Below are 12913 nucleotides of genomic sequence, written 5' to 3'. Positions count from 1 at the left end.
CTGTATACGGGTTATTAAATGCATATTTCAGTTATCACAAATTATTTACATAGACATTTCTTCATCAGAAGCCATTTTACACAGGTATATTCTGAACGGGGCCCATATGTCCTTTGGACGACATCTCAGTATCACAGTCAATGTATATTGTTCCTCACATTCGTTTATGTAGGCTAGATCTCGAAGAAAATGTTCGGTTTTGGGCGGAGAAGCATTTGTCCAGCATTTCAGTATGCATCTTTTGGCTACAGCACATGAGACATTAAACAATCTCCTGGTCTTTTCAGCTTGTTTGCCTATATCTCCGAACAGATATTTTTGTGGAGACATGCCTGCAGGGATCTGTGTGATATCTTCGAGTATTTCCGCTACCTCTCCAGAATGCAGCAATTGGGGGGCATTCCCAATACATGTGATACGCTTCTGCCTGACTAGTTTTGCATTTAGGGCATTCCCCGGAATGAGTCGCCGAGAACTTGGCCATATTCACAGGGGTGTAGTGCAACCTATTTAGGATTTTGAACTGAATAAGTCGTAGGCCTGCGTTCATGGATATTGCTTTGGTAAGCATACAGAATTTCACCCATTTTTCATCCGGAATGCTTAGGTTCAGGTCTTCCTCCCATTTGGTTTTTACCTGATTCGTGGTGGGGGTGTGTAGTTGTACTAATGCATATAGTTTGGAGACTCCCAGCCCCGTACCAGATGTGGTAGCTTGTATGCATGGGTGGGATGGTGGCTCATCTGGGAAGAGTGGCCAGCGTGCACTAAATGCAGATTTCATCCTATGGTATTCAAGCGTTTTAGTTGGTCCCCCACCTATTGCCTCCCCAAATTCCTCAAGAGTTACAAATCTGCCGTTCGGGAACATGTCTCGCATTTGGATTTCTTTGTCTGGGTCCCAGTGTCTTTGTATTGTTTCATCCAATGTGGGCGGTATACCGGGGTATTTCCACAGGGCACATCTGGGTCATATGGGGTTTCTATTTTCAGTTTTTTATACAGTGCTTTTCATGCGCTGTTAGGAAAGATTTCATAATTGTAGGTAATTTTCCTTCCATGTGGCAACCCCCAAACTTTTTGCTGTTGTTTTACACCCTGATCTAGGCTTTGCCAGAGAAGCGCAGCCTTCCGCCGCGCTCCCCTGGGCTTTCGCTCAATTCTTACGGGGAAACTGACATGCCCTTAAGACAGTCAGTACCGGGAGACTTTGTTTCCCTTAGTCCTTTTTTTCATGTTGCAGCTTTTGAGCAACATGAAACAAGAGTGCACCGTAACTTACATTACCGCGCTCTTGGGTCTCTAGTCATTCCAATGGCCCTAGAAACTCTCGCTGGACTTATCATGAAATGTGCAAGTGTGTCACGGACGGGACTGGTGGCAGCTATCGTTTCTTTGTGTTTTGAACACCTTTTTGCCATGTTAACCGCGCTTCCCGCGTTTGGCCCAAATGGGTGGCATGGCCTCCAAAATGGCCATGCCACGAGGTTCTTTGTCCTGTCCGCTGACCGTCTTGCCCCTTCACCTTCCCCCAGGTCGAGGCGACCCGGGGCAGTCCTTATTTGGTCATGCACTTTCCCGCGAAACACAACGCTTTTGCGGGCTTCTGCATGCCTTGTGTGTGCCTTCAGGATGTGGGCTGGGATTTCTGTTCCCAATACACATCCTGAGATCCAGAGAGTCTACAGTGTCCTGAATGCCTGGGACCACCGTGGTCCGTGATAGGTCCACGTATGGTGTGAGTGTTTGTGAGCGGATCTCCCATTGGGCCCTCTCCGTTTTGGCGCAAAGGGAACTTTGGATAAGAGGAGGCCGAAAACCCCACTACCATGTTGATCTCCTGAGTTCTCACAAACAAAGGATAAGGAGCCAAGTATCATGCAACTAAGAAGCTGAGTCGAGGAATCGCTGGTGACCCGCTGAAGGTTTGGCACCCTGCACTGCTGTCGTCCTGCGAGACCACGCGGCCTCTGATCGAACGAGAAGGTCTGCAAAGGCGCTTCGACCCTTTAGAATAGTGGGAACAACTATTCTCGGCATCTTCACCAAATCCTGTACGTAAGCCTTCGGAAGCGTCCCTGGGCCATCCAGTGGACTGACCAGCCTACACAGAAACCTTGCTCTATCACTGCCGTCTGGCTTACTGCTAATACCGTGTCCTCAGCGCACTCACACGATTCGTAGACTTGGCGTTCCCAGGTCTGAAGTGAGACGTGTGCTTTGTGACCGGAATACACGCGGTTGCCGAGTTGCCCTGCTGTGGTAACAAACCTGTGCGTGTTCGCTGCATTTGGGACACCCTCGACCCTGACTCCTGCTGTCGCGGAATCTACACGGCGTCGTGACATCCTGCTGATCGCATCTGAACCTGCCAGTACCGAAACGGAACCGGAGAAGCCCGGGTCTGCCTGCATCGGGGACCGGTGAGTAGTCAATACCCTAACTGGTCACCCTCCCGCAGGAGCCTGTGCCTTTCCATCGCTGTCGTAAACAGCAACCCTTTTTCGCACTTGCGCCCTGCTTCTGCCCACAAGTGGAGGCCGCGGTTGAGTAGCGGGGAACTGTTCATCATCGTTTTGTTCACCTCTCTGAACTGCCTGATTTCCCTGAAGAGACTCTCCTTTGCCCGTTGGCACCCGCGTGTGCAGGTACTTTTGAGCAGAAGGCTCCACTCTTCGTAGGGCTCGGACTTCCTTCTAGTTAGGTGGCCTCTGATGTCGAACTGGGTCTAACGATTACTTGCACTGCCTGTTTTCCTCCCCATCTAGGTGCTCTGCATATTTCCTGCTTCTAATTCCTTAGACCCCTTGGTCTTATATATATATTGTATTGCTTGTGATGTGTTGGTTTATTGGAGTTTTACCGTGATTCTTTACTATGGTCAATGTTACAAAAGCCTTGTAATAAATGTGTCTATATTTTTAGTATAACACCTGTCTGGAGTAATTTGTAAGCGTCCTTGCTTTGTGTGCTCATTGCAGGCTTTCAGTCACCTTCACCCCTCTTGAGACCTAGTCTTGACCGCCGCCATCGCTACCCTGATTGGTCTTTCTTGTCTAGAGGTTACCCTGTTCCAAGAAACTAGGCTGGCCTTCTGAACCTCTGCCCCGCCAGGACAGAGTTCAGAAATCCATCTTAACAAATTGGTGTACAGCAATGGGATACGACTGAAGGTATCCAGTGTTGCGCACGAGCGAAGGCATTTCAAGTTATTCCTAACAGGACACTTAGTGAATTGTCGTAGTATAACTCTTTAAAGGCCATAGTCCTATCGAAACAGTATGGAAACAGGTACCTTGTTATCTTTAAATGCTTCTAAATCTGAAACATTGAAAAAGATGTGTGCTGAAAGAGGTGTCTCCTCGCAAGGCACAAAAATGGAAATGATCCAAAGAATCATGGCGTGGCAAGAAGCTCAGCTTGACGCTATAGCTTCCGAGGACAGTGCAGAAGGAGGTGGGGCTGCTCTCACTGGTAGAACTGACAGTTCTGCCGCTGCACTGGTCCACCGTGACCATGAGGACAGGGAGGATGAAATGTCCAATGTTTCCTCTGCCAGTGCTGATGGGGAGGCCATACTTGAATTCAAGAACAAGAACTGGTGTTTAGGCAGAAGGATCTTGATTTCAATATGGCCAAACTAAAAATCGAACAGGCAGAAAAACAGAAAGACAGGGATCACCAGTTGGAACTGGCCAAGCTTCAAGTTGCCAATGGATCCAAGCGTCCTGAACACGGGTCTGGGGCATCCTCTCATCCACGGTTTCCAAAAGATCTGCTCAGTGTGTATGAGGAAAAGAATGACATTATGGAATGGCTGAATACATTTGAGTATGCATGTGAAGTTCAACAAGTTGACAATGCTGATAAAATTGCCTGGTTACTCAGCAGACTGCCCCATTTTAGCTGCAGTGCCATTATGGAAATGTCGACGGCTGAGCGAGCAGATTTTGCAATGTTTAAGCAAACTCTCATTTTAAAGTTTGGAAAGACTCCTGCCCAATATTTAAAATGATTCCGAGAGTATAAGAAAAAAGAAGTAGGTACTTGGGTATCTTATGTAACCGAATCCTTAAAAAACTTGGCTGGCTGGGTCGAAGGTTATAAGGTTTCTACTTTTGAAGGTATGATAAGTCTTGTCATGCTGGAACATATTTTTGCATCTTCTTCCCCTGAGCATAAGCAGCATTTGGCAGATTCAAAGGAGATAGATCCTAAGAAGCTTGCCATTGCAGCAGATTTATGGGTGTCACACCGAGTGTCCCATAAGGACAAGATTCAGCCTGGTAAGCAGGAGGAAGGGAAAAAGTCCAAAGATAAGGAGGGTGGGGAAACTGATAAATCTTCTTCCTAAAAGGGCCACAAAAAGAAAATTAAGGGTAAGACACAAGGGAAATCACAGGGTAGTGGAGGTCAGTCTCCGAAACAGAACTCTGGTTATAATAAGCCTCCCTATGTAAACAGACCTAATGGATCTTGTTTTGCTTGTGGAGCAACTGACCACGTGAAGGGGGATCCCAGATGTAAGGTCAAAACCTTTGGGGTCCACTCAGCTAATCTGGTCTTCTCCTCCTACGAGGAAGAAGAAATTACCGGAGCATCCTTCTCCTCAGACTCCTTCCCCAGTGGGATAGAAGCTGATGTAGTTTTAGTTTCCCTGGGTTCTGGGAGCCTAAAGTCGCAGAGGCTTATGCTAGGATTCCAGATAACACCAAGCACTACTTTAAAGACAGTGTGCTGATTATTGGAGTAGATACTCCAGCTCTTAGGGATAGTGGGTGCAGCAGAACTGTATTGGATTCTACCTTGGTAGACTCAGAGGAAGTTGCCAGAGCTACTCTGATACCCACTAATTTGGCTGACGGCCCACCTCTCATGTTCCCAGTAATACCTGTAAATCTTACTATCAATGGTACACAGTCAGGATTCCAGTGAGCATTCAGAGAAGCGTCCCAGGAAAGGTCTTGTTGGGCAATGATCCCCGAGCGTTAGGGCTCGTGGGAGACACTGCTGACAGACCCTGCACAAGGTCTGAAACAAGGGCAGCACTGACCAAGATCAGTGAGCTGCCCCAGCCAAAGGGGAAACCCAAGGCTAAAGGAGTCAGAAAACCAAAACGAGGGAAAGAAAATATTCCCCCGAACTCACCTACCACTGAGGTGGAAGAAGTTGGTCAATCACTCGGACCTGACGAGGAGGCGGCGATACCTGAAGTATTTGACCCCAATGACCATCCTGAACTAAACAACTTGTTAGTAGAAGGTGGTCCTGACAGGGAAGAATTCAGTAAAGGCCAACAGGAGTGCCCATCTCTGGAAGGCCTAAGGAGACAGGCATGTTCCCAGCTTGATGGTGAACCTCCTTGGAAGCATCAGATTTATTGGGAAGGTGGACTCCTACATAGTGAGCCCACAGAGTCTACAGAAGGAGACCATAGGAGGTTGGTGGCTCCCCTTGCTGTAAGACCCTTCCTCCTGCAGTTGGTGCATGAAGTGCCCCTTGCTGGTCACCTTGGTATTAAGAGGACCAAGCAAAGGTTATCCATGCACTTCAACTGGCCCAAGATGGGGGTGCAAGTAGAAAGTCACTGCAGGAGTTGTGCCTCCTGCCGGTTATCTGGTAAGAGTGGCTCAACAATCCAAGCTCCATTGGTACCACTCCCAGTTGTGGGAATACCATTCGAAAGGATAGGGATCGACATCGTTGGTCCCCTTGACCCGCAAACATCCTCAGGCAATAGGTTTATCCTGGTACTGGTCGACCATGCTACCAGATATCCTGAGGCCATCCCATTAAAAACTGTAACTGCCAAGTCAGTTGCAAAAGCGTTAATTGGCATCTTTACTAGGGTTGGCTTCCCTAAAGAAGTTGTGTCTGACCGAGGCAGAAACTTTATGTCGAAGTATATGCAGGCTATGTGGAAAGAATGTGGGGTCACCTACAAGTTCTCTTCCGCATACCACCCCCAGACCAATGGTCTGGTGGAACGGTTCAACAGAACGTTAAAGAGTATGATTGGGGCTCTGGAAGAACCCCAAAGAAGAAAATTGGATCTTCTTTTACCATGCTTACTGTTTGCCTACCGAGAGGAACCACAGGAGGGTTTTGTCTTCAGCCCCTTCGAACTTCTGTTTGGTCACCCTGTGCGGGGACCCTTAGCCATAGTCCAGGAGGGATGGGAGATGCCCACTCCCCCTATTACTACCAACATAGTAAACTATGTGTTAGGGCTCAGAAAACGGATGGTACTCCTGATGGGTCTGGCTAGTGACAAGTTGAAGGCAGGACAAGCCCTGGTGAAACATTGGTATGACCAGAAAGCTTCCCTCATCACCTTCACACCTGGTCAGTAAGTCCTGATCATGAATCTCATAAGGCCTAGAGCTTTACAGGATAAATGGTCAGGCCCTTACACAGTGGTGGAGCCCCTGGGTGAGGTCAACTATTTAGTGGACCTTGGAAGGCCTGGACAAACTCCAAAAGTGTTCCATGTAAATAGGCTGAAGGCTTTCGTCCCAAGATTTGAAATTGCAGCACTGCTACTGGCTTCAGATGTTGAGGAAGAGGAATCTGAACCTCTCCCCGACCTGTTCCAAAGCGGTCCTTCAGATAGCTCCTTTGAGGGTGTCCGAGTGGCCCCTCACCTGACTTCTGATAAGCAGGCTGAGGTGAAAAGTTTGCTTAGTCAATTTTCCCCCCTGTTTTCGCAGTCCCCTGGTTTGACACCTTGGTGCAAACATAACATAGACACAGGAGACAGCGTACCTACGAAAATTAGAGGATACAGAATGTCAGACAAAGTACGGTTTTACATTAAGACAGAGGTCAACAAAATGTTAGATCTTGGGGTGATTGAACCCTCTAGTAGTCATTGGTCCAGCCCTGTGGTTTTGGTTCCAAAGGCAGGTACTTCTGAATTGAGGTTCTGCGTGGATTACAGGGCTCTGAATGCTGTCACCAAGACAGATGCACACCCCTTGCCTCGAACAGATGAGCTGGTGGATACCTTGGGTGCCTCCAAGTATCTCAGCACGTTTGACCTCACTGCAGGCTATTGGCAAATAGCCCTAGCAGAACATGCCAAGAAGAAGACAGCGTTCTCAACTCCAGACGGTCTTTACCAGTTCAGGGTAATGCCGTTTGGGTTGAAGAATGCACCTGTCACTTTTCAGAGGCTTGTGAATCATGTGTTAAACGGGTTGGATGAATTCTGTCTTGCATATCTGGATGATATAGCAGTTTTCAGCGCCACCTGGGAAGAGACCATGTGAAACATCTCGGGATTGTGCTACAGGCTCTTCAGAAAGCACACTTGACCATAAAGGCTAGTAAATGCCAGATTGGACAAGGCTCCGTGGTTTACCTTGGACATGAAGTAGGTGGAGGGAGGATACAGCCTCTACCCAGTAAAGTACAAGCAGTACAAGACTGGCCTACCCCCACTACACAGACCCAAGTGAGAACCTTCTTAGGACTCACAGGGTATTACCGCAACTTCATGGCAGACTATGGTACCATAGCTGCCCCACTGACTGCTCTCACCACTTCGAAGAAACAAAAGAAGGTAACTTGGATCAACGAGTGTGAGAAGGCCTTCAATGGCTTAAAAGACTCCTTGTGCCAGGCCCCTTTTCTCAGGGCCCCTGATTACCAAAGACCTTTTATTGTGCAGACAGATGCCTCTGACACTGGGATAGGAGCTGTACTATCGCAAGTAGATGAGAAGGGTAAGGAACACCCTATTGGTTTCATTAGTCGCCAGCTTAAGGGTAGAGAGCTCAGATGGTCCACAGTAGAGAAAGAATGTTTCTCTGTTGTGTGGGCCCTACGGAAGCTGAGGCCCTACCTCTATGGGACCCACTTCACTGTGCAAACTGACCATAAGCCCTTAAAGTGGCTAATGAACATGAAGGGAGAGAATCCAAAGTTGCGTAGGTGGTCCATAAGTCTGCAAGGCTTTGACTTCACTATTGAGCATAGGCCATGTGTCCAACAAAGCAATGCTGATGGGTTGTCCAAAATGTTTAACCGACCTGAACAAGAAACTCATCCAGGGGTGGATTAGTTCCCCCTGTCCTTAGTCTGGGAGGGGCGAGTGTTAGGAAAGATTTCATAATTGTAGGTCCTTTTCCTTCCATGTGGCAACCCCCAAACTTTTTGCTGTTGTTTTACACCCTGATCTAGACTTTGCCAGAGAAGCGCAGCCTTCCACCGCACTCCTCTGGGCTTTCGCTCAATTCTTACGGGGAAACTGACATGCCCTTAAGACAGTCAGTACCGGGAGACTTCGTTTCCCTCAGTCCTTTTCCTCATGTTGCAGCTTTTGAGCAACATGAAACAAGAGTGCACCGTAATTTAGATTACCGCACTCTTGGGTCTCTAGTCATTCCAATGGCCCTAGAAACTCTCGCTGGACTTATCATGAAATGTGCAAGTGTGTCACGGACGGGACTGGTGACAGCTATCGTTTCTTTGTGTTTTGAACCCCTTTTTGCCATGTTAACCGCGCTTCCCGCGTTTGGCCCAAATGGGTGGCCTGACCTCCAAAATGGCCATGCCACAAGGTTCTTTGTCCTGTCCGCTGACTGTCTTGCCCCTTCACCTTCCCCCAGGTTGAGCCGACACAGGGCAGTCCTTATTTGGTCATGCACTTTTCCGCGAAACACAACGCTTTTGTGGGCTTCTGCATGCTTTGTGTGTGCCTCCAGGATGTGGGCTGGGATGTCTATTCCCAATACACATCCTGGGTGCCAGAGAGTCTAGAGTGTTCTGAATGCCTGGGACCACCGTGGTCCGTGATAGGTCCACGTATGGTGTGAGTGTTTGTGAGCGGATCTCCCATTGGGCCCTCTCCGTTTTGGCGCGAAGGGAACTCTGGATGAGAGGAGGCTGAAAACCCCACTACCATGTCGATCTCCTGAGTTCTCACGAACAAAGCATAAGGAGCCAAGTATCCTGCAACTAAGAAGGTGAATCGAGGAATCGCTGGTGACCCGTTGAAGGTTTGGCACCCTGCACTGCTGTCGTCCTGCCAGACCACTCGGCCTCTGATCGAACGAGAAGGTCTGCAAAGGCGCTTCGACCCTTTAGAATAGTGGGAACAACTATTCTCTGCACCTTCACCAAATCCTGTACATAAGCCTTCGGAAGCGTCCCTGGGCCATCCATTGGACTGACCAGCCTACACAGGAACCTTGCTCTGTCACCGCCGTCTGGCTTACTGCTAATCCTGTGTCCTTGGCACTCTCACACGATTCGTAGACTTGGCGTTCCCAGGTCTGAAGTGAGACGTGTGCTTTGGCACCGGAATACACAGAGTTTCCGAGTTGCCCTGCTGTGGTAACAAACCTGTGCGTGTTCGCTGCATTTGGGACACCCTCGACCCTGACTCCTGCTGTTGCGGAATCTACACGGCGTCGAGACATCCTGCTGATCGCATCTGAACCTGCCAGTACCGAAACGGAACTGGAGAAGCCTGGGTCTGCCTGCATAGGGGACCGGTGAGTAGTCAATACCCTAACCGGTCGCCCTCGCGCAGGAGCCTGTGGCTTTCCATCGCTGTCATAAACAGCAACCCTTTTCCGCACTCGCCCCCTGCTTCTGCCCACAATGGAGGCCGCGCTTGGGGAAGGTTTTGTTCACCTCTCTGAACTGCCTGATTTCCCTGAAGAGACTCTCCTTTGCCCGTTGGCACCCGCGTGTGCAGATACTTTTGAGCACAAGGCTCCACTCTTCGTAGGGCTCGGACTTCCTTCTAGTTAGGTGCCCTCTGATGTCGAACTGGGTCTAACGATTACTTGCACTGCCTGTTTTCCTCCCCATCTAGGTGGTCTGCATATTTCGTGCTTCTAATTCCTTAGACCCCTTGGTCTTGTATATATATTGTATTGCTTGTGATGTGTTGGTTTATTGGAGTTTTACCGTGATTCTTTACTATGGTCAATGTTACAAAGGCCTTGTAATAAATGTGTCTATATTTTTAATATAACACCTGTCTGGAGTAATTTGTAAGCGTCCTTGCTTTGTGTGCTCATTGCGGGCTTTCAGTCACCCTCACCCCTCTTGAGACCTAGTCTTGACAGCCGCCATCGCTACCCTGATTGGTCTGGCTTGCCCCGAGGTTACCCTGTTCCAAGAAACTAGGCTGGCCTTCTGAACCTCTGCCCTTCCAGGACAGAGTTCAGAAATCCATCTTAAAATGCGCGCACTGTACTTCCCACTGGGTCAAAGGGACAAGAGTCTTTGTATTGAGGATAGAATATTATAGAACGGAGGTTAATGGGATGTGCCGCGAACTTTTCGAGCCATACATGAGGTGACCGATCTTCAGGGTCATGCCAGTGTTTCGTGAATTGCGCTTGCGCTGCAAGGTAGTATAGCTCAAAATCAGGTGCAGCTTGCCCTCCAGTGCAATAAGGTTCAGTGAGCTTTTCCCATTTTATTCTAGGGGTTTTCCCATCCCATACAAAGAAGACAACCATTGTTCTTATTTTCTCAAAAAAGATTTTACCTGGCCAGATTGGTATATTAGTAAACAAATAGAGTAACTTGGGGAGCACCACCATTTTAAGGATTGCGACCCTGCCATTTAGAGATATAGATAACTTGGCCCATGTTTGCAATTTTACTTTCAATGTCTGTGTTATCGCTTCATAATTGTCTATGAAAAGAACTTGTTTGTCTCGGGATGCCAATATACCTAGATATCGAATGTGCCCGGTTGCCCATTTGAGATTTCCAGTTGATGACGGGCACGTGGTGTGCGGTGTCAACGGTAATATTTCAGATTTTTCATTATTTATTTTATATCCCGAGTAGTCGGCGAATTCGTACATATCTTGCATTACGGGTGCCAGGTTAGTTTCAGGGTTTCTAAAGTATAGTAGTGTATCATCTGCATGTCAAGAGATCGATTGGGGCGGGCCTGACATTCTTATTCCTCTATCCCCATGCTTCAGCCTGACCATTATGGCCATCGGTTCAATGGTTAATGCAAATAATATTGGTGAGAATGGGCAACCCTGTCTGGTACCCTACCAGTGTGAATAAATCAGAAACCGCATTGTTCGTAAGGACCCTCGCCCCGGTTTTTTTGTACAGTAGTTTGACATATCTGATGAAATTGGGGCCCATTCCAAACCTACCAAGCACTTCAAAGAGGTATACTCAGGACATTGAATCAAATGCCTTCTTGGCGTCTAGGGACACCGCTACAGCTTGGGCTTCCGGGTCGATCTGTGCCATTATTGCGAACAGTCTGCGCAAGTTGAATGCAGTGGACCTTGTAGGGATGAATCCGTTCTGATCCGGGTGGATCAGGGACGGCATGTTAGGTAACAGTCTATTCGCCAGGACCTTGGCAAAGACTTTGGCGTCAACGTTTATGAGTGACAGTGGTCTGTATGATGACATGTCCTGTGGAGGGCAGCGGGGTTTTGGCAGTACTGTTATAATAGCTTCTCGCATAGATTCGGGGAGCTCATTGAGTTCCAATGCTTCCTCCCATACCTTTAACATGATTGGGACTAGTTCCTTTTCGAATTCTTTATATAGTTCCACCCCCAGCCCATCAGATCCAGGGGCTTTTCCTGAGTGTAATGCTTTTATAGCTTCTGTGATTTCTTCCTCCGTGATTGGGCTATCAAGGGCCATTTTAGTGTCTAGTGTGAGGGTTGGGAGCTCCAGGTCGTCCAAATATGTTTGTATTTCTGACACAGTTTTCTTGTCGGTGTTCGAATATAGCTTCTGGTAGAATTTCAGGAACTCATGATTTATGGCTTTACCCCCGGTCACCACCCCTCCCTCTGTGCTTTCAATGCATGTTATCTGAGTGTGTTGGCGGTCCGCTCTAATGATGTTGGCCAGGGCCCTTTCCGACTTGTTCCCCTCCCCATATCTGCTTGCCCTAGCTGGGGCTGCTATGTATTGTACTTCTCTTGTGGCCAGCTTGTCGAATTCTCTTAGGTGGTGATTTATTTCTGCTAGTGCATCTTTATTCCGGGTCTTACTATAAGAGTTCTCCAATTGTCGGAGTCGTGTCTCCGTTTCAGTTAGTTCCTGCCTCACAGATTTAAGCAGTCCTGTAGTTTTGGAAATCAGTGTTCCCCTTACCCAGAACCTGAAAGTCTCCCATACTGTAGAGTACTTGTCCACTGTTCCCACATTGTTATTAAAGAATTCTTCCATTTCTATATGTAATGCCTCTGTAACATGGGGATCTTTGAGTATATGTGCGGGCATTCTCCATCTCTTCTGTGGTTTTGGGACATCTCTAAATATTAGATCCATGGACACTGGGGAGTGGTCAGATAATGTCCGTGGGTGTATTTCACAACTTTCGAGCCCGCCCAGCATGTCTTCCGACACCAACCAATAATCTACACGAGATTCCGAGTCGTGTACACTCGAATAATACGTGTATTCCTTCGTACATGGATGCAGAGCCCTCCAGGCATCTCGCAGCATCAGCTGCGGCATGATCTGGTCCAAAACAGTGGATGCTTTAGACTGCAGGATCTATTTGTAGGATCTATCTAGATTTAGATCTAGTACTAAATTGAAATCTCCCCCCATATTATGCTGGTAGTGTCAAGTGTAGCCAGTAATTCCAGTATATTGAGGTAAAAATCTGGGTCATCTATATTAGGGCCATATGTGTTAACTAATACAAATGATCTTTCCGCCATCTCTCCCCAAACCAGTACATATCTCCCCAGGGGTTCCACTTTATGCCCTTTGGTCTGGAATCCCAGCGATGGGTGCAGGATTGTTATGATTTTATGACTCCTCGCGCCTGGGTAGAATATTCTGTGTGATATCTCTGCTTGCCCCATGCAGAAAGTATATTTGCGTTGATGGGGCCCTGTGTGTGTGTTTCTTGTAACATAGCTATATGTGGTGAGTGTCTGTTTAT

General features: G+C 47.9%; 1 protein-coding gene across 2 annotated transcripts in view; it reads left to right on the top strand.

The window, feature by feature from the left end:
- Positions 1 to 12913, top strand: part of TOP6BL (TOP6B like initiator of meiotic double strand breaks) — a 1011792-nt gene that overhangs the window by 655846 nt on the left and 343033 nt on the right. The window lies entirely within an intron of this gene.

Source organism: Ambystoma mexicanum, chromosome 2p (assembly GCF_040938575.1).
Source record: "Ambystoma mexicanum isolate Mex_15411 chromosome 2p, UKY_AmexF1_1, whole genome shotgun sequence".
NCBI classification, from domain to species: Eukaryota; Metazoa; Chordata; class Amphibia; order Caudata; family Ambystomatidae; genus Ambystoma; species Ambystoma mexicanum.
Note: the sequence above shows the minus strand (reverse complement) of the source record. Positions and strands in the feature narration are given on the sequence as shown.